Source organism: Stigmatopora nigra, chromosome 15 (genome assembly GCF_051989575.1).
Source record: "Stigmatopora nigra isolate UIUO_SnigA chromosome 15, RoL_Snig_1.1, whole genome shotgun sequence".
Taxonomy (NCBI): Eukaryota; Metazoa; Chordata; class Actinopteri; order Syngnathiformes; family Syngnathidae; genus Stigmatopora; species Stigmatopora nigra.
Window position 1 is genome coordinate 538,316 of NC_135522.1, and position 20,847 is coordinate 559,162.

The 20,847-nt window shown below is 45.7% G+C and overlaps 1 long non-coding RNA gene across 1 annotated transcript; it reads left to right on the forward strand.

Moving 5' to 3' along the window:
* Nucleotides 1-1,564: 1,564 nt before the first annotated feature.
* Nucleotides 1,565-20,844, forward strand: LOC144208329 (uncharacterized). Its single transcript, XR_013328871.1, has 4 exons — nt 1,565-1,684; nt 16,118-16,258; nt 19,798-19,893; nt 20,790-20,844. It is a non-coding gene; the product is annotated as an uncharacterized LOC144208329 (long non-coding RNA).
* Nucleotides 20,845-20,847: the final 3 nt, after the last annotated feature.

The window sequence follows — 20,847 nt, forward strand, 5'->3', positions numbered from 1 at the left end:
CAGCCCATAAAGTTGTGGATTCTCAATTGTCTAATCTGCGCCGCTGTACAAATAAAGCCATCTTCTGGCGCTGGGCAAATTCATATTGGACGGAGAAGGCCATTTATCACTGTCACCAGCGGCGCTGTTTTGACAGCCCAAAGTGGGACGCTGCCCGCGGGGGGCCGCGGACGCCGCGTGCGAGTAGAGCCCTGGGCCTGCAAAGGCGGTGGCGGCGTCGGGTTAACGTGTCCCGGCAGCGCCGCGCTGTCTGCCGCGGGGCCCCCCGACTCCCCTCGCGCCACTAAAATGGAAATGGGGAACCCGTTAACCTCGCGCCGAGATGTGGCCACGCGACCGTCACCATATTTATCCCGTTTGTCATTTTAACCACGCTCATAAAGCGAGTCCACACTCTATTTTTTAATTGCGTTGATGCCTTTGTCAGGATGATTTGACAGACATCACCGTACTCAAGTCGAGTTTTGCACTCATTACTTATCTTGTACTTGCACCAAAACTCCATAGGCTGCTAATCACAATATTCTCACATTTTGTACTTGACTCAATATTGATGTGATTACATACTTATGTTGATGACTTCTTCCCTACAGTAATCCCTGGAATATGGTGGACAATGGATCAATGGTCACAAGAAGACATAAGACTTTGACAAAAAATCCCATGAACCAGTTTCGGGAGATTTTTATCAAGTGGAGAGGAACTATTTTCACTGTGAGTACAATATTTCAAGTATTTATATACATATATAAATAGATTAAATTTAGATATGACTACATTACAGTCTTTTGGTTTACATATTGGCAATTGATATTAGATAGTGTTTTTAAAATGAGGCCAATCCTTTATTCTACTGTACTTAGTGTTTGTATGTATATTAATTTTATGATTTATTATAATTGTTCTAATTTTTTATTATATTTACATTTACTTCAATTTTTATGTAGAGAGATTATATTTAAATATTAATACATTACATCTGTTGGTATGCTTAGAGATGTAATATTAAATTAATATACACTTTCTGCTAATTGTATTTCTGTATAGGCACCAAAACATGAATTGTGGAGGTGGTCTTATATGTATGTGTGCACTTTCTGGCAAAGCTTTAAATCAAATTTTACTTTTAAAGGCATTGAATAGAATTTTTGGGTGAAAATGATGGTGAAGGCCTGACTTCTTTCTATTGAAGGATATGGGATCTGTTTCCCCCTTCTCCTCCTCCGACGTCATTAGTGTCTCCGCTCATTTCCCTTTTTCAATTGAGGACCGCTCTCCTTAAGGGGACCTCCCCACCCCGAAAACCCACCTTGGAAAGCGATCTGTCAAACGGACTGACGATGATGGCGGACGCGCCAACGTACAGTGGCCAAACGTGCATAATGTAAAAGCAACATCCATCCCAGCCGCTTCTTATCAATTTGGGATTCAATTTCCCGAGATTCAATTCCCTCTGGTCAATAAAAAAACTGCCTCCGGTGGCTTTTTTCGGGGAGGGGAATGAACAATTATTGTTGTTGTATAAGGAACAATATCTAATATTGTTTTGGAATTGCTCCCGCAGGAACACGGACGATGGAAGCCTAAAATTGTTTTCCCATTTGACCCAGTGGCAAAATAAGATGGAACAAATTACTTAAAGGAAGTGGGACAAATACTTGGATGGAAGGAAGCGGAGCAGCCTGTAAGTACTTGAATTTTTTTTAAATCAAAACATTGTACTGAAGACTGTATAGACCGTTGACAAATGATAACCAGGGAAGTGAAACATAGTGGCGTCGCCTAAAATAGTGCTTTGCGTTTACATTTTTTTTTTCTCATGTATTTTTAAATAGCCTTTGCTACCTTCCTATCATTTAAATGGTGTGTAAAACTAGCAAGCCTTAAAGTATCTCCCCGTCCGTCGTTTCCTCAGCCTAAAACGCGGAGCATATTTCCAGGCCGTATCGCCCTGCGTAGCGCTAACATGACAAGACCACACGCTGTTTTTGCCGGGGCCTCCGGACTAAATTGCACGTCACCTAGGCGCGGCGGCGGCGGCGGCGGATGTTTCCTTATTACAGCCGGCGTGGCTGACTGGCTGACTGGCCTGGATGGTTGTGGCCTTGTCTCGCTCATTATAGAAACCCAGTAAGGACGTCTGCTAGCTTGCGTTGACGACAAGCAAAGGAGGACGGCGTAAAATCCCCTCAACGTCAAGTCTGTAAATAAGCCCGCCATGGGCCGCCACCTTCTCCTTTCCAGACACGCCAAAGCAGAAACGCTCTCTCGGGCCGAATCAACGCCGCATGAAGGCCGTCTTTGTCCTCTGATAGCGTTAGCCGTAGTGGCGGCGCTTTAAAATCTCGCCCGCGTTAAGAATAGGCATTGAACCGAATCGGACCGCCATGGGCGTCCAATTTGTCTCCGTAGCGGCGCCAGTCAGAACGCCAACGTAACGTAACTCCTGACCTTTTGGCGACATTGAGCGCTCGAGTCGCTCGTAAGGCTTTACGGGAAAAGGTGAGAGGTTCTGGACAGAAAATCGGGTGCGCTTTTTCCTCACCATTGTTTTGACCCCCATAAAAACGGGGCGCCCTGGCTACCGGGGAGCTTTTCCGCTCGCAATGGCTTCTCACCCTACCCTTATTATCGGGGGCCCCCCCGGGAGCCCCGGGACTAACTTGGTTAACGCTCAATTGATTGTTTCTCAGCCTTAAATAGGTGGCGCGTTGGCAGCGATATTATGACCCTAATGACTAATTAAGGTTTAGGTATGGGCCATAAAAGGGCATCGAGCCGCTTCGTTATTACTGTCAGGCTAAATAAATCGTTATTTCGACTATTATTGGGTTTCCCAATGGCCTGTTTTATGTGTGGAAGTCAAAAGAAATGATAGTAAGTTCCATGCAATCATTTTTGCTGTCAAAGCTGTTTGGTCCACTTAAACATGTCGTTTTTGTGACTGTATTTCTCAGAATATAATAAGTCTCACTATTTTTTATAGCATGTGCGACTTATATTACAGTGCAACTTATCTTTGTTATGTTGTCTTTTTAGGGTATAGGATATCCCCCTCATAAGCTTACTAAAAGTTACTATTCTTAGCTTATGGGATCATTATGGGATTTCTTTTCTTGGTTTCTGTTCAATTGAGCAAATTGCCGTTCAGAATTGAGACTAATACAGTAATCCCTCGATTATCGCGGCTTCACTTATTGCCTTCTCTCTCTAATCGTACATTTTCTCTTGCGGCGTCCAGCCTAATAATGAAAAAAGATTAGAACGTATTCGTATCAAGTGTGAAGGGGCCACAACACAACTTTTATGAACGTCCACCGTCTGTCAATCAAGCTGGCGTAAAGAAGGCAGTTATGAAAGTGCTCTTGTGTCTGGACGCCATGGGAGGGACAATTTTCTCTTCCTCCTTGTGTCAATAGCACACGCACGGCGCTTTCTCCGTCACAATCCCGCGCTATTCGCCGCCCGCTCGCTAATGGAAGCGCGGTCTTGACCGGACGTCACCGTGGCGACCCCGCCCCCTTCCCTTCGGGCGTCCACAAAGAAGCCCTTTCTGCGGGCGGCGAGGTGCCGAAAAGCCGGCCGACCGGGCCTGGCTGTCCGCATCCAAAAACCAAGAGTGTCAAAACTCGATTTGGTTGGCGGGCCAATGGGATCTCGTGTGGGCCGCACGAGTTTATTTTTGGCTTTTGAGTGGGAGGGGCTTAGCGTTGACCATCCAGTTTTGGCGAAATGAGTTCATTTTGCGTCACTTTTGACCTCATAACGTGTGATTTTTGGATCATTTTTCCATCTATTTTTGGCCTGCTACCTGTTTATTGGTCAGTTTTTGCTAATTTGGGGGCATTTTCAGGCGACTTTATCTTGATTTAGGGCTTCCTTGGTAACTCATTGGCTATTTGGCTGCTATTAAGGCAAAAGAATGACTTGTACACTCCATCTTGACTCGGAAAATTCCAGTTTTAGGGCGGCCGTATTGAAAAATGTCAAGTTTTTGCTCCCATACGTACAGTAGGAAAGAAAGACATGACAGCGGAAAAGCGTGTCTGACCTTGTTACCCCGTTTCAATAAACCAAGTACTTAGAACGTCTATTCTACTCGTATTAAAGCAAGCTTTTTATGATCCCACATTCATTATGGATTGAGGAAAATGTCTCTCTTATGTAATGGAGACCACATGTTGCCAAGAAGTGGACGTCCCAGACAATTACGGCTACAAAACTTAGTCGGCTTAAAACACAAACATGGGTTAAGTGGGGAGGGGGGGCGGGGCCAAGGCAAATGTCTTTCTGTCAGTTGTTTCGCAGTTACGCAGAAATTAACGAGCAGAATATCAAGTGACCCAAGCCAGATACGCCACGTTGTTTCTCTTGTGTCAATATGGACTTTCCCCACGTATCTTTTTGTGTTGATCTTAGTCATTCATTTAAGTTGCGTGTCTAGCTTCTTCTACGTGTGGTTTTGGTGCAAATGTAGCGTTTTTTTGAGATACGAAGCAATACTTCACCGCTCCTTTTTACTGGAAAATAATCAGGAACAGCGAACAAGATGGCCGCTCGCCCTCACCAATCCAGATGAATTGGACGCCCATCAATTGCGAGTTGTCCAAGATTTTTGTAAGGCCACACGCCTTGTTTGCCATCCAGTCACGCATTGACCTTCACTGGCGTGCACAAATGGGAACATTCTGTTTTTCCGATGGCGCCTTACCTCTGACCCCAGCCCCCCCAATCCGATTGGGCCTCGGCGAGGACGCACGGTAGCGCCCGCTCGTATTATTATGTTGTCAGCTAGTTTTTGGACGGACAGGTCTTTCTGTAGCACAAACATGGGCCGATTTGGCCAAACGTGATGCTCCTTGTTTGGTGTTTCAAGCCGTGACTTTTTAGCTTAAAGAATAGCATGTTTCATGTTCGGAAAGGCCACACGCAGAGTCAATAAACCCAAAGGGAGCACATCCTTGACACCTCGTGTGTGGTGGCTGCTTGGGAAAACAAAGCCGGCTCAAGTTGGCCCACTCCAACAACTGACAATTTCACACATTGTTTCTTTTTTGGGAGAGATAGCTAAACACGGCATGAACAAGGATACCTTTTGACTGGGGAAAAAAAATCTGTTTTGGACACGGATAATGGTAATGCAGTTTAGATGATAGTTTTTCACGTTTTGCTCATTTTTAAGTCACGGATGGCAATTGGGCGGGTTGTCAAAGGATGGTTTTAGGCTGTAAAGGCGCGGAGTTACGAGGGAGTCTAATACAAATGTAAAATATAGTAGTTAAGCCATACAAGAACCATGTCATGTAATATTTCCAAATCAATTTTATTTTCAGTTACTACAGGGAGGTATAGAAGTGAAAGATCTCGGTGGGATTCTTTTGGGATTCCGTCTCCGGATTTTGGCAATCTTGCTGCATTTAAAAAAAAAACACATAGCGTCTGTAGATCCTCAATCAAGTGGCCATCAAGGAGTACTTTTCCCCCGTTGGCCCCGACTCCCCCGCCGTCACAAGGCGGCCGGGAAAATTGCCCTTACAGTATTCCAGAGCCCGGCGAGCCCACGTCAACGGGATTGAGAACGACAACGTCGACGACGCGTGCCCGAAAAAAAAGGCCGTCCGCCGTCCCCGGCCGGTCGCTGGCCTCGGAACTCGCCCCGCGCTCTGTTTGTTGTCGTGGCGTAGACTTTAAATAAACACAGCTTTGATAAGTTAGGGGCCAGACGGTCACCTCTGACCCGTGGCACTTCCCATCCGGGTCCTCGGGACGTGAAGTTCAGCAGGTGACGGGGGAGAGCGTGCCTTCAAATTAGCGCAGGAGGGATTTGTAAACAGACACAACGGACCCAAATGGACTTTGTCCAGATTACGTTGACCCGGAGAGCGCCGGGGGGTCAAGAGGAGGAAGGACCCCGCAGGAAGTGCGCTTGTCTTTTAGCCTCCTTTTTATTATACGTGCTCAATAAATCTGCCCAAAATTCGCCGACAACAAATGAGCTACGATTGGCTTGATTCATTAGGCATTTTTATTTACTATTCCCTCAGTATGATGACAGGAAAAAAGTATAGAAATGTTTATTTGACCACAGTTTTTGAAATAGGACCATATCTTAACAATACTTAAATGTCCAACCTTACAAAAAGGTACAGTCTCTAACTAACAAAGCAAAATATACTTGGTAATTCAGCATAAATAATCCTTCTAAATCTTCACATACCAACCATAGGGTGTCGCCATTGCGCTTTCAACTGTATTACGAGACACGGTTAAAATATCTATGCTTCTTTTACTCTTATTTTGAGCAATGTTTTAGCCTAACTTGGGGGGCCATGGTAGCTTGGCGGCCTGCCAGGCTTATAAAGCACTACAGGAATTCCTGTTACAGTTAGATATACAGTTAAATGCAGTTTACCTTCAGACTATGCTTAAAATGCCCGTAAGTATTTTTTTGAATCAAGTACAGGGCCTTATTTTTACTTTAAATTGAGCTCTTTATTGAATGTGGTGATTGAAACAGTGGCAGATTTACCCATGGGCGACACCAGGGGGGTGCCAATAGACGCAACTTTCTAGAAGCCTGCATAAAATTCCTTCTAATTTAATAGTTAATGCCATTTTTACCCATTTATGCACGGCGGTTATGTTTTTGATGAACGTTTGTTTGAGTAAAATGACAGCAAAATACTTGTATCTGTATCCTACGAATCTTAGGCCACCCCCGCGTTTCCTCAACATTGAATCGGTCCAAGCAATTTGGCGGCAAAATAAAGTGAGCAGAGGGAAAAAGACAATATCTAAAGAAGAAAGTAGAGCAAAACAAAAGCTTGAAAAATGAGGAAAAATTTCTTTTCCAAAATGACTAGATTGTAATTCATCATCCTGTCTTGACAAAGATGGACATTTTTATGATGGATGAAAAAAAAAGAAGGCCAAAATGTAGATTTTTATGTCTGTGGTTTGTGTGCGTTTTAGTGGGGGAGAAAAAAAAGGAAGCATGTGTGGCGTGATGGACAAGCCGCTTTGCACTCAATAGTGACTTTTTTGCTGTATATTTGTCCAGTGAGCTATTTGCCCAAAGACCCTGTTGTAAAGGCCACCGGCGTCGCTCTCCGAGGGCGTTTCGGACGCCGACGCGTCACGTCCATCATCTCCACTTTCCGTGAAGGGGCGCCCTTGCTTTTTTTTTTCTGCTGGCGCGGCAGGAAAAGCCCGCACAAACTTACTTTTTACGTCCTGACGTGCTTGAAAAGTTGCCAATTTCCTGCTGAAAATGTTTGCCCTCCGCCTTAATTAAAACATTGACATTTTTCAATGCCCCGAAATAGTCGCAACTCGCCGTTTAATGCCGTCGACGGCCACCAAAGTCAACGATTTCAACATTAATGAATACAATCATTTAGGAGTTAGCAAACGAGCACTTTTCATCACGTCGTCGAATTCGTTTCACGAAAAGTGCGCTTTTTAGGAGGACGCCAAAAAAGCGCGGCCAAGGTGAAAGAGCTTATTGTACGGCGACACCCGTCGCCGATAAGGCTAAAGGTTACCATGGAAACGTAGCCAGCTGGAGCCAGGCACGGTCCAATTTGGCCCAAACCGCAAAGTCAACATTGGCGCGTGCTGCGAGCGAAGAAAAAAAGAAAGAACGCTGCGATTGTACGCCGTCTAATGACAAATCCAAATATATTATATGGTGGAAAAATGCTCACTTTTGGCCCCGTTTTTGGAACAAATTAGGTTCAAATCCCACTTTTATCAATTTATGAATTACATTTTTTTGACTTGATGAAGACTTTTTTTGGACGTCAGTCGTCGTCCATGGCAACCGACGTGTAAATCCGTAGCAACGGCGAGCAGCGTGACGCGTGCCTGTCAAAAAAGCGTTTTCCTGCGACACATTGTAAACTCTTCGGGTCACCCCATAAATCCCCAGTGAGAGGAGGCGGAGCTAGAAAACACAACAGGAGGCATATTGGCTATCGTTAATGATCGGCGAGGTGTAGCGGGGCGGGTTGGGGGTTTGGGGGGTGTATTCCCCCCATTCCTAACCCCGGGCTCGACCCCGAGGGCCCACGCACACAAGGGCTTACAGTCTCAAGGGGCTTGATTGTAGGCGGGTGTCGTTAAAGCCGCGGGTGGCTGGAAAAGACTTTTATTTACACGCCCATTCAGGTAACGAGGTGAAATTATTTGCCGTGACGGGGATGCCATTTTCCTTTTTTTTTCAAATATTAAGAGTAACATGTCAATTTGTGCTTTCCCAAAGATGATGTTTTTTTTAAAAACTAGTTATCTGTATAGCTTTTATATGCTAATTTAGTCTGTAGTTCTCCCTTTTACTAACTTTGATCAAAAAGAAAAGAACAAACATATGTTAAAGTCCATCTAGAAGTCAAGTAAAGTAAATCTTTAAAGAGCTTTCAAAAAAACCACTTAATTTGAACCGTGGGACTTTATTTTTTCTTTATTTAATGCTCTCTTCCAGAGAGCCAGTGACTTTAGTCTCACGGGTGAAGTAAAAAAAAACTCCTGTGTGACATCCATCTTCCTTTTTAGAGGCCCCTTATTAGCCCTCTGTGTTCTTTTAATTGCCATTATTATTCTTATTATATATTTGAACATATGGCCCTGCCGTTTCATCATGATGAAAGAGACTAATAGCCTTTCCACCAGCGCTGTCTGCTGGTAAATCACGGCGAAAAGAGCGGTCTCCAAAGGTATATCGGCACCGTCGAGGTCGGCCAATTGGCGCCGTCCGTCCACATCAAAAGACAACGGCTTTTATCACGCAAATCAAAACGTATTGTTGCAACAAAACCTCATTGTTTTTTTTATCTCCGATCAAAAAGCTTCCAATTTTCAGGCTTTGTTTTAGTCCGTCACTCAAATCTTGTCGCCATTGATGTTGAATTGCGGTCCGGAATCTTTGTTTATTCCAAATAAATCGCAAATTTGTCACGACCAACGTCTGAACTGACCCGTCAAACCGGGACTCGCACACGCGTGCCAATGAATCACCGGCGTTTGTGTACGTTTTGAGCCAATGAATGCTGACCTCATGCCTTTTAAACACTTCTAAAAATAGCCTGTTTGCGCCAGTTGCGCGCCACACCCAAAGCTGGCGTTACTACTACGATGAAAACCACTCTTTTACTTTTCATTTCTCCGAGGAAGCAAAACTATTGTTGTCTCTAGAGAAATTACAGATTTTTCGGCACCTGAGTATAAGTTGCACTAGTTAAATAATGCACGATGTGAGGGATGCGGAAATAACTGGAGGGATTATCGTTGTTTCCCAAAAATTATGGAAAATTTGTGTTTTGGTTAACTATGCCTAAAAACAATAGAAAAAACAAGTCGGTGGTCAGAGTGAAAAAAAAAGTTGCAGGGCCCAGCTAAACTACTGAAAAACTGCGGCTTATAGTCCGTACTATGCGTTATGTTATCGGAGAAAATGTTTTCTTGACGTCATTTTGAATGACCATTAAGGAAGTGAAACTGAACATGTTGAATTAGGTTCATTCACAATGTTAAAAAACAAAAAGAGCACAGCTAACAACAAAACAGGCTTTATTATGGAGACGGGGCGTATCACCTAACGTGCTTGGTCGTCTTAAAGTTTTACGTTTTAATCCGGCGCGCCCACCATCAGCGCAGATGCGCCGCCACCGCCACCTAAGTAGGCCAGTCACTCGGGGCAGTCTGGATTGAGGCCAAGAGACACCGTGTCCCAAATCTGTCACTTTGCAGGAAAATAGATAGCCGGCCGGTCTGGAAAGGAATCCCAATCATTATTCCTCTTTTCCTTTGTCAACACCAGCTACAATAATAAAATAGGAGAAGGAATATTTCAGACTTTACATACCAAATGAGGGCCTCCATTAGCATATCGCCCCGTGTCCCCATAATCCTCGTCATCAACGTCTAGTCGTGTAAACATTGTAGCGTTTAGCCAAACCTGGGCAAAACTTCAAATGCTAATCGTGTAGCATCCGTCAATCAGCGGTAGGAATTTCAATGCACAGAAAATAGGCTGATACGTACGACAAGTGGCAAAAAAAACCTGGAAAAAAACAGTTTATTGTATCTAAATCTATTTATGACTACGTATTTGTGTATGCAAACTTTAAGTTTCATTTTACTTGTAGAATGACAATATCGGCACTCAAATGACCGTATTTACCAAAGTATTTACCCCCATTGGCCCCATATTGCAATTAATGGCAGCCTGGAAAATGTTGGAGAACAATCCGTCCTTGTGAGTCTTTAGCAAATGTTTCAAAGTTGTTGCCAACGTCACTCTGCTTCGACAACAAATTACCGGTGGTCCTTTTTTTATGGACCTGACACCTTGGGCGTTTACAAGGCGGGCGCGGTCACCCGGCCAGTCCAGTCTTAATACTGGCCGGTCGGCCTCGCCCTTGTCGTGTTATTAAAAAAAAAAATGGCTAAAACAAACACTGGGAAAATGGCAAACTTTTCTGGGCTAACCCATCTTGCTAGCTGGGGTTCGGGACGGGGTCTGACACGCCCCCAAGCGTTGGACACGTTGAAGCGGCCTTTTCTGCCTCCCCAAAATATAAATGGGGGAGCGCTTAGTGCGGTGGGAGCGAACCAAGCCTCCATTCACCTGGTGGCGATGGCGGCCTGTTTATTTTCAGAAGCATTAGAGGAAACAGTGGACACGGCTTATCAGATCCAAACAGTGGCACGTCTTTGTTTTTCTACACACGAGTCCCACTCTTGCCTCGGCCTCATTTGCCCTAATTGTTTTCTTTCTTGCTTGTTGGAATAACACGGCGGGCTGCTGCGTTTAACGCCGCCTTCGCCGCCGCCGCATTCGCCGCCGCTAAGCCGTAAGGGAATCCCTCAGTGTAAACAGCCTGCCTACAATGCACACTGGGAATTTTGACACCACTTTTATGTTATTCTGTGTTTTTAAGGGGCGTTCGGCGACGATAGGGCGACCCGCTCAGTGACGACGACTTCAAATTGGGTACGACTTTTGTACGGGTTATTTTTGGAAGTACGTTTTTTGCAAAACCGATCTCATTTGACCCGTTTCGTCTCTATTCCAGATTGTTTCGGTAAATGTTAGCAAAAGAAAACGTCATCGTCGACTGCTAATATTGTAAAGCTTAGAGTCGGTCATTTCCGTCTTTTCACTGTATACAAATATAGCGCGTCAGCAAGCAATGTACCCAGACAGTCAAGGGTCATACAGCGACAATTCAATAGTCTGCCCAATATGTGCATAACGGAGATGAGTTCTTTATCTTGTGTGCATTAAAGTAGTAGTAATAGTAGTAGTAATTTGTGTCTTTTGACCCTGTAGTACGCACCCTCAACATAGTGGCAGTATTGCACTATCCCGACCGGTAAGCGAGTGAGTGACAGTCTGTCTTGGCAACACAGGCAAGTCTTGTTTGAGTCCAGCCGCCTTTGGCCAAGCTTTTTAACCCCCCACCCCCCTCCAAAATCCCAACAAAGCCACGCCATTCTCCTCGTAGACACACAAGACAAGACCACGTTACTAGCCAATAACAACAAATCACATTTATACTATGTTACTCTTAGTCAGTTAGACACAAAGAGCTAAAATTTCAAACTGTATATTTAAACATTTTTTTGTAAAATATCCTTTATTATTTGTTTTAAACTGTCCCTGATGAATTGGAGTATATTTTATCACCGGATAAAAATAAGGAGACATGAAACAAGGCAAAAAGCCAAAGTATATCCAAAATCTAGAGCCGCATGTAGCTGGAGAGCCACGTTTTCGCCCACACAGTCCACGGCACTTGGATGAACGTACATTGACTTCAGTTGGGAGTTAAAATCACAAGATTAAACGCTAAGAAGGGAGTCTCGATTGGTCGCATTCTTTCCCATTGAGTAAAAATGTTAAATAAGCAACAAGAGTGAAAAGCAAAAGGAAAAGCGGTCGGTCGCTCGCTAGGTTGGTCGCCGGGTCACGCACAAGCGACAACGGCGGCCTTGTTCGCCCGGGCGCACCTTCCAAATCCCGCACTTTATTTTGCGGCGCGGAGGCTCCCCTCGGTCCCCGATTGCGCCCCAAAAATAAACACGGGCTAAATCCACCTCGATTAACGTTAATCACCGGCGTGGCGCTCTTTTTAATGCCACGGCCTCAATGCCGTCGCTCATGAACGCAAACCAGTGGCTCCAGGCAAAGCCCTTTTTGATATGATTTCATAAATGAACTCATTCGCGCCTCCAAATGTCCAATCTCTTTAGACTGGGAGGGTCGTGGCCATCGTACGGACCCCGGCAGGCTTCCAATTGTCATCAATAGTTCAAATATGTTTGTGTAGAAGGCCAAAATGCAAAAATATAATAATAATTAATCACAAAAAGTCATTCCAACTTTTATTTCCAGCCCCTAAAAGTGCATGCCCTCTAGTGGCCTACTGAAAACCTACAGGCAACAATAAGTGCGATTAATCAGCGCTGAGGAGGAAAGCACTGTAGTGGGTTTATATATTTAAAAAAAACAACTGAACTCTTAATCGAAGCACTTTTTCAGTAAACACTAGAGGGAGCCCGTGTGCAACTGGTGGAAGTCGCTTTGTAAACACTTGTCACTTGTAATCAAAAGTTACTCTTTTATGCGTATAAGGCGGATAAGATTTTACAATAGCGTTTGAGTGCAAGTAACTACTACGTGACAGTTGCTGAGCTTAACTTGACCTTTGGGGACTGGTTTTACTGGTCCGACTGGGCCGGCACTGCGACAGCGCCAGTGCGACAGCGCCAGTACGACAGCGCCCGTCACACTTGAGCTTCTATCAACAGCTTTGTCTTGGATAGGGCTATCAAACGCGGCTAGTTTTCCTTCGCTTTAAGGTTCCTGCTTCACTCATTGGCTGCTGACCTTTTGAAAAGAACCAATTGGACGCAGAAGAACCGCTAGCATTAGCAATTAGCGTCCTGGCTACTTTTAGGAAGAAAGTGTGAGCCGGTCCGTCGTTAGCGTCTGTCCAATTTGTCCAAAAGTGTTGAACACCGAGTCTCTCGGGACTACTTATGGTGCGCCATTGAAGTGATTGATGACAACATTTAGTAAACATCAACTTGTAACGCGGATGCTAATGCTAACATTTCAACTGTAAACCATACGTCGTCGAAACAGGCCAACTTGGCATTGGATCACCAACATTGACTGCTCTATTTATCATTATGGCTGTTTTTGTGGATTTGATCGGGGTTTTTAGAAATGAGTCACGCCCAAAAGTTGCCAGTTTGAATCCACCGATTGGCTAAACCGTTGGATTTGGAACTGTAGGGTTGGGGGTGAATTTTCATGTTTTTCTACATAGATTAATGGCTACAGCCGTTTCCATCTTGTTACTAGGCAGAATTCGTGGGGCACAAACATAACTGCCCCAAAAATTGAAATGCGCAAAGACTACTAGATTTTTTTTTTTCAATACCAAAAATACATTTTATGACAGAGCGACGATGGGCCGTCCTTGACGTGGCGCGGTGCATTCTCTTCTTCTATTGGTCGCCTTTGAATGGCTCCACCTGCCGAATCACAGTAGTAGACCTCCTTCCCTCTTTATCAATAATGTTGACAATAATTTTTCATCTCCAGCTGGGTCACTGTACTGGTGATAAGGGACATTAATGAGGCCCAACGCTAAAATTCGATCGGCTATATTTGTTTTGACGTAGGAGGCCGGACGGCTACAATCGGATATCAGTTTGCGATAAGCGCAGCCTTTTTATTTATTTCTAGACCAAGTGGAGCGACACGGCTCTGTGTTGTCCACCGCCCCTCGTTACATTCCTCGGAAGGGCAAGTCGGATCAAGGTTCAGCACACAGTTGCGCTTTCAGTCATTTTAAAGGGGAAAACCAAGCATACGTTTACTGACTGACTCATCTAATGACTGCATTTTCCGGACTATAAGCTGCATTTTGTTTTTCATTGTCAGACTGGGTCTGCAACTTTTTTTCCACTCTCTCTCTGACTGTTGTATTTTTTAGTCCAATCAAAATAGGGCCTTAAGCTTACTGGAGCGTCATCAAGCGGGGAATTTTCCTGCGCATATTTCACGTCTGGTCTTCTATCCGATCTGAATAGACTTCCGACTTGCCCCCTCCTCCCACTCGTTTGACCCGGTGGAGCCTATGGATTGGCCGCCATTGAACTTGAATGTCAGGGGGTCGCCAGACGCCAATCAAAGCGATACGGCGCCCCTTGGGAAAAGATAGATGGCGGAGCAAAACAATGGCCGCTCACTTCCCTCCGCGGCGAGAAGGAGGCACTCGTCCTGGGCCGTCCGGGACGCTTTTAGACCGGTCGCTGCATTTCCTGTCTATAGAAGGCGTCCCATTTACTCTGATGGATGAGCGGATGATGGCCATCTTAGTCCGCCCCCTTCGCTACAACTCAAATGACGTGGCGCTTAAAAAAAATGGTGTCAAGTAAGAAAGCGTCCGATCAGACAGTCAAACAGCGTTTTCTTATGCCCCGGAAAAGTCAAAATGTCTCAAGTTTCAGGTTTCGAGACTGATTTGAAAGGAATCTTTTCTCGTTGCCGCGTCGACAATACGACAATGCGACAATGTGACAATGTAGTGAAATTTCCCCCTCGCGCTACGCACGGCGCTTATTTACGTCTGCTCCACGTCACGTCCACACCAGACGTCGTCTGTATTTTGCAGACCAGACAAAAACATGCGGTTTTCATTTGATTGACGGCAACAAACGTCCAAGCCAGCGGACAACTTAATAAGTAAATCACATTAAGGACATTAGCATACTTGTTGATGTACAAAAAGTCTGTTTCTTTAAGCCACCAAAAGCATTTGGGCATGCTATTTATTGGATTTTGGTATTGACCGCTCCCCAAAATCATTTGCCAAATAACACCAGGTCGCACGAAATCCTCAAGTCAACCTTTCCCTGTCCAAACAGCGACTGGTCGGCGGCGAGGTGTTCTGCTCGGCGTTGTGCTCGGCGTGGCAGCCATGGAAGTTCTCAGCCATGAAATCCACACCGCGGAACCCCGCCCCCTCCGACTGCGCTGATTAGCACGCACGCTAGCGTCTCAAAAATCCGAGACAAGGCTGTCGCTTCCAATTGTCCCAATTGGACAAAGAGCAAAGTCACCAAAAGCCATATCCATCATTTCCATTTTCGGACGCCGTTTTCAATCGTAGCGTAAAAGTGGCGTGCATTCTCAGCCAGCTACGATTTAAATAATATATTTTTGGGGTGCTTATTTGTATGGGAGGTAAAATTGAGGGTGCTGCGGTTGTGCCTGCCACTACTAGATGGTCTTTCAGGGGGCCCGCAATTTAGCCGTGTTGTGCCGGGCGGGCGGGCGTGCACGCTTGGGTGCTTTGATTTCAACAAAGTGGCTTCTGGCCTTTGTGAGGCCACGACGCCCACAATCCTTGTTGAGGGACCCCAATCAGGACGCCTCAGCTCAGACCACCACACTCAAATTTCAATTTGTTTGCTTTTCCCAAGCAACGTTTTCCTTCGGGGCGTGTGGCTTTTCTCCGGGTGCTCCTGTCTTCTCTCATATGCTAGGCCAGGCTAAGTGTAGGCTAAAATGCTTCTGTTCTGTTGGAGTACGGGCTTTAATGACAAGGTTGTGCGTAAGGGGCGGGGTACGGTAGTTTTTTCCCTACTTTCTGCGTCTATGGTTATTAACAGGTGATGTCATTGGCGCTCTGTTTACAGGGGGCGGCAACCACTTTGATCCGGCTGTAAATCTGGATTTGTCATTGTTAATCCTGTACTACAGTCATCCCTCGATTATTGCGGTAAATGTAGACCAGACATGGCGGCAATAAACGGGTCACCCCTATTTAAAATAATTATATATATTTTTTTATGGACTTTTGTGCTGAGTTCTAGTAGCAAGCAAAGGACAGCTGGCGAGTTTCAGTGTGGATTTTCACATTTTTATGAGTTCACAAAAAAAACATTTAAAATTTAATCCCCCAAAAAATCATTTGCGCTCTCGTGAAGCCGCAATATTCGAGGGATTACTACAATTAACTGATGTTGGAGCAAAAGATGACAACTGCTCATGTTTTCACAAAACTAATAGACAATTTGTGTGTCTTTTTTGTTCCAGAAAGAGTTCAAAATGGGATGTCGGCAGCGGGAAAGAGATTGGACGTCTGGTGCCATCTTGGGGCAAAAGTGAAAGAAACTCGACGTCCGTTGGAAAGACGGGAATCGGACGTCGGGACGCACGCTCCTAAGTGCTCAGATGGTAAACAAATCCCAGTTTATTAAATACACACTTGTCACTCTCCACTAGCCATGCGTAGCCAAATTTATTTGGACAAAAGTTGCCCCGCTAGACTTAAGTATCCCAGGCTGACGCCAACAGATAAATAGCCCACAGTAAACCCCCCTAAACCCCCCCCCCCCCACACACACACACTCCCTCCAATTAGGAACTGTTTTGAATTTAGTATGCTTTTAAGGCGGCGACTGTAGGCAGGCAGTTAAGTCCATATCTCAGGTCAATAAACAGTCAATGAGTGACACGTCCAATTGCGCCACCGTATTGTGATGCACAACTCCTCCTACTGTACTTTAACTCTTCTTTTCTCCTATCCCCTATTTGTATATGTATTTAACTTCTGCTGCTAAATTTACGTGGGATTCAAAGCCAAACACCCCCCCCCCCCCCCCCCAAACCGTAACTATCGTCCCTTTGTGGCGTACACGAGGCGCAAATTTGTGTTTAGCGGCCTTCTTTCCGAGGAGGCGTAACGCTGCCCCGATGAATGAAGCCTTCTTTTGCTCTTTGTTTCCCGTGGCTTTCCCCTTCTTTCAATTTGCCCCGCAATCAACTTTTAACACGGCCTTTTTTTTAGCGTGTCACGCGGGCCGCCCCATTAGCATCACAACGGGGGGGGGGGGGTATACTAAAGACCCCCAAGGCCCCCACAGTAGACCACGTGACTCGTAGGAGCCCGTCGAGTAAGCGACGATGCTAATATGTCATCTGCAGCTGGCCCTCTTTTTTGGTTGTTTTGTCCCCCCTACCCCGCAGCTGGGAGAGACGGGAACGGCGGCACCCGGATTCCCGCGCCCCTCCGTCGGCATAAATCTGGGCCCGGTTGTACCCACAATGCCCGGCGCTCTTTTTGCGGCTAAGTTGTTGTCGTTGTGGCGACTCAGACGTCTTTTGTTTTGTTTTTTTCTTTCGTTTGTTCATTCATTCCCGCGGGACGCATAGATTTGTCATTTATCTTGGAAATGAGAACTCTAATTATTCCTTTCAGTCCCGCCTGCTATTGTCCGTAGACGGCGGCATTGCCAGACGAGATGACGACGGCTACGATTCCGTGGCGAGCATCAGAAACCGGCTTTTAAAAAATCGACCTACTCGTTGACGTCGGCCATTTTCCCTCCTTTATTGAAACAGCCGTCTGAGCGGCAAAGTTTGAAAAGCCCGACGTTTGTCTCCGTCTTTTCAGGCCGCCATTAACCCAGTGATAAAGAGCTCTTTATGAGCGACGGACAGTGGCACGTTTTTTTTTTTTTTTGGAGGCGCAACTTTGAATGGCGCGATGCGAGCTTGAATGCGTCGCAGCTGGGCGCGCCGGGGCCACGGCCACGCCGGGTACGGTGGCGGCGGCGGCAGAAAGGCCACCTTTGTTGGGAGCCCGGCCCAGGTGCTCTGCGTGGATGGATCCCGGCGCACATGGCCGCCCGCCGCTCATCCATTATGCATCTGGCGCGTTGGAAATCATGAGCTTCCTGTCAAAAGCTAGAAAAGGAGCAGGCGGAGCGGCCAAGTTGGCGGCGGACGGGGCATGCGGCGCCGCTGTCGCCTTCAAAGACTTGATGTGAAAGCCGTTGTCACTCTAGCCCTCGTTAAATAGAAAAAAAACAACATTAAGATGCGACGCTTTTGCGACAAGAAACAAGGGAGCCTCCATCCTTTTCTCATTTGGAACACTAATTGTTTGTCATTTTTTGGCCCACAAACATCATTTAAGAACTCCAAAATCATTGCGCGCATCTCCATCAAGCCTTTTTAAATATTTTTAACATAGTGTGTAATGTCCACCATCTGAAATCAGGTCAAAAATATGCGTTTTTATGTATTTCTGTGTGGGCAGTCCGTTGGGGGAGTGGTGAGTATTTTGGGCTCGCAGTTCTAGGGTCGAGGGTTCGATCTCAGGTTGGTCTTCACTGTGTGGAGTTCTCCCTGAGCTTGCGTGGCTTTTTTCAGAGTATTCCGGTTTTCCTCACGCCTCCCTAATAGTCCTAAGGTAGGCTAATTGTAGGCTAAATTGCCCCTAGCTATGATTGGCTGACCACCGAGTCGGGTTGTTCCCTGCCTGGTGCCCATAGTGAGCTGCTCCAGCACCCCCATTGTGAGAATGAAGTGGTTCAGAACTTCAGAGTAGCGTCTCCAATCCCTCATTTGCCGCCAGGGATCGTAACTTGTCCACAATGAGGAGTAGTAGCCCCAAGGCGCTGAAACAATTGTTCCGACACGTTAGCAGTTAAAGACCTTCCCGCCGAGCGTCTGACGGAACGCCGCGGTGTCTCCGGACCCTCGTGGGGCTTGACATGATGGGCCAAAGAATTTGAGGATAGGATTGTACCCGGTGAGACCCCTGTATCGGGAGGGGGGGCTTTGGCAGGATGAGAGCGCCGAGCTGCTTAAGCTAATCAATCCCTGTGGAGTGATCCTTCCCCACGACAGATAGGATCAAAGAATAAGTAACAGTTGCTAAACAAGAAACTCCAAACAATACTTAAGACAGCAGCAAAATCCGGACCAAAAAGCTCATTCTGTACTTTGGGCGCTCTTGGCCATTTGGCTACTTTGCGCCTACACGCTAAAAGCCCCAATGCTACTTTTTAACCATTTTCTGAACCACTTTATCCTCATTAGGGCCGCAAGGGGTGCTGGAGCCTATCCCATGGGTGGCCAGCCCAGGACAACCATGCACACTCGCACCGGTATTAATTTAGAGCCTTTGCATACCTGGGGAGAACATGAAATGGCCTGGATTTGAACCCAGGACCCCAGAGCTGTGAGCCCAAACACTTTTTAACCATCTTCTATTGATTTTGTCCGTCTCAGCAGCCTTTGACACTCTTTTCGGACCGTTTTGTGTAAGCGCCTCCTCCACATGATGTCGGCCACATATGCAGTCATAATACCCGTAAAGAATGGCATCAGTCACAGTTAAATGGAGTCGGGATTACAACAAACCCCCCCACCGTCATCTGTCCGTCTCCGTTGACCCACCGGACCCCGAGGCCGGACCCTGGCGGCCGGCCGGGTCTCCTGGTCTCTGCCTTTGTCGTCCCTGGTGACCCTTTGCTTCTGGGCGCCCGTGTGGGGACCCCGAGGGGGGGGGGGGGGGGGACCCCGCTAGGTCCTGGTGCCACTTATTGGCATGAATTTTGTCAAACGAGCGAGCCATTTGAACTCTGCTTCTTTGAAAGTGGCCCCGATCACGCCAACGGCTCGCAAGGTCCACTTAAGAGCGCAGTTAGGTCAGAAGTAGACCCCCCGCCGGTAGTCCCACCCCCTCAGGCGCCCCTCAATTTAGGAGATGAGAAAGTCGTGCATCTTCAGGCCTTTTTTGAAAGTCTAAATTAGCGAAACTACAATGCCAAATACTCTAAATGCCGTCATTTGTAGACGCGTCACTTTAACGAGTGTCAAGAAGAAGAACATTTCGAAACAATCACTCAAAAATGAAGACTAACATATTTTAATAGAAATGAAATTGTGTTGTGATATTAATGATTCATTTTTCTTGTTCACAGCTCAAGTGGGTCGACTGGGAGAATGAAAGAAAGTCCAGCCGCCCCTTTCAGTCAAAATCAATTGGACATCCAATACTACCATTGACAACTACTGAGGTAAAGTTGATTACTTTATTTTATTTTTTTTAAAAACAGTGTATATTAAATAGGAGAAAAAAATCTATTTTGCATGGGTTTCTAGCACTTAGCACAACACGGGTGTTGAATTAGAAGTCGGGGTGGGGGGCACCCGAAAAAAAGCGGCTATCTGATGACGGCCAGCAAGCACTTAGCCAGCGCTTGTGTTTATGCATTAAGAGAGAAGGAATAATGAGGTGCGGCCCCTCCAAATGGAATTCCCTGGCCAATTACCAGGAGATTTGCTGGACCGACCTAGCCACGTTAATCTTGTCTTGCCATCTCCACCATGTTTGTGTATGTGCCTTCTCTCTGGTTTACATCCTTTTTTTGCATTGCCTGTAGCGTCCATTTGGCGTTTTTTTAGCCCCTGGCCTAGCTCAAAGGCTACAAAAAGGGAGGATCGAATAGCTAAATATTTGTGTCGGTCGCATACGAGCTGCCACAGCGTCAAATTTGGAGGTTTGAGACCTCAAAAGTGGTTTGGCTCGGTTCCAAAAAAGCTTCTCTTTTATTCGCTGAGCTTGGGTCATTCCAAAATTAGGGAGAGAGTTTTAGAGGATTAGATTTGGACCTTGAATTCTTTATAAAACAAAAATGCAAATTTATAAAAAAACTAAACAATTGTTTGTTATAAACAAATCCGTCAAAACGGATAACAAGAAGACAGAATTAACTCAGTAAAATGTAAACCACATTTGGCTATGGTTCAGTCTGTTTTAATGATATATCAATAAAATGCCATCATTATTTTCACGTAACTCATTATGTTTAATTATGCTGAGATGGCCAACAAATAACAATGTTTCTCCCTCCATTGTACATGCAATTTTCATGTGGCTTCACATTTATGATATCAAATCTTCTTTTTCCAGGTATCTTCTCTGATAACCTGACTCCGCCTACTTGCTGATCCCACAAAGGACAGATGAA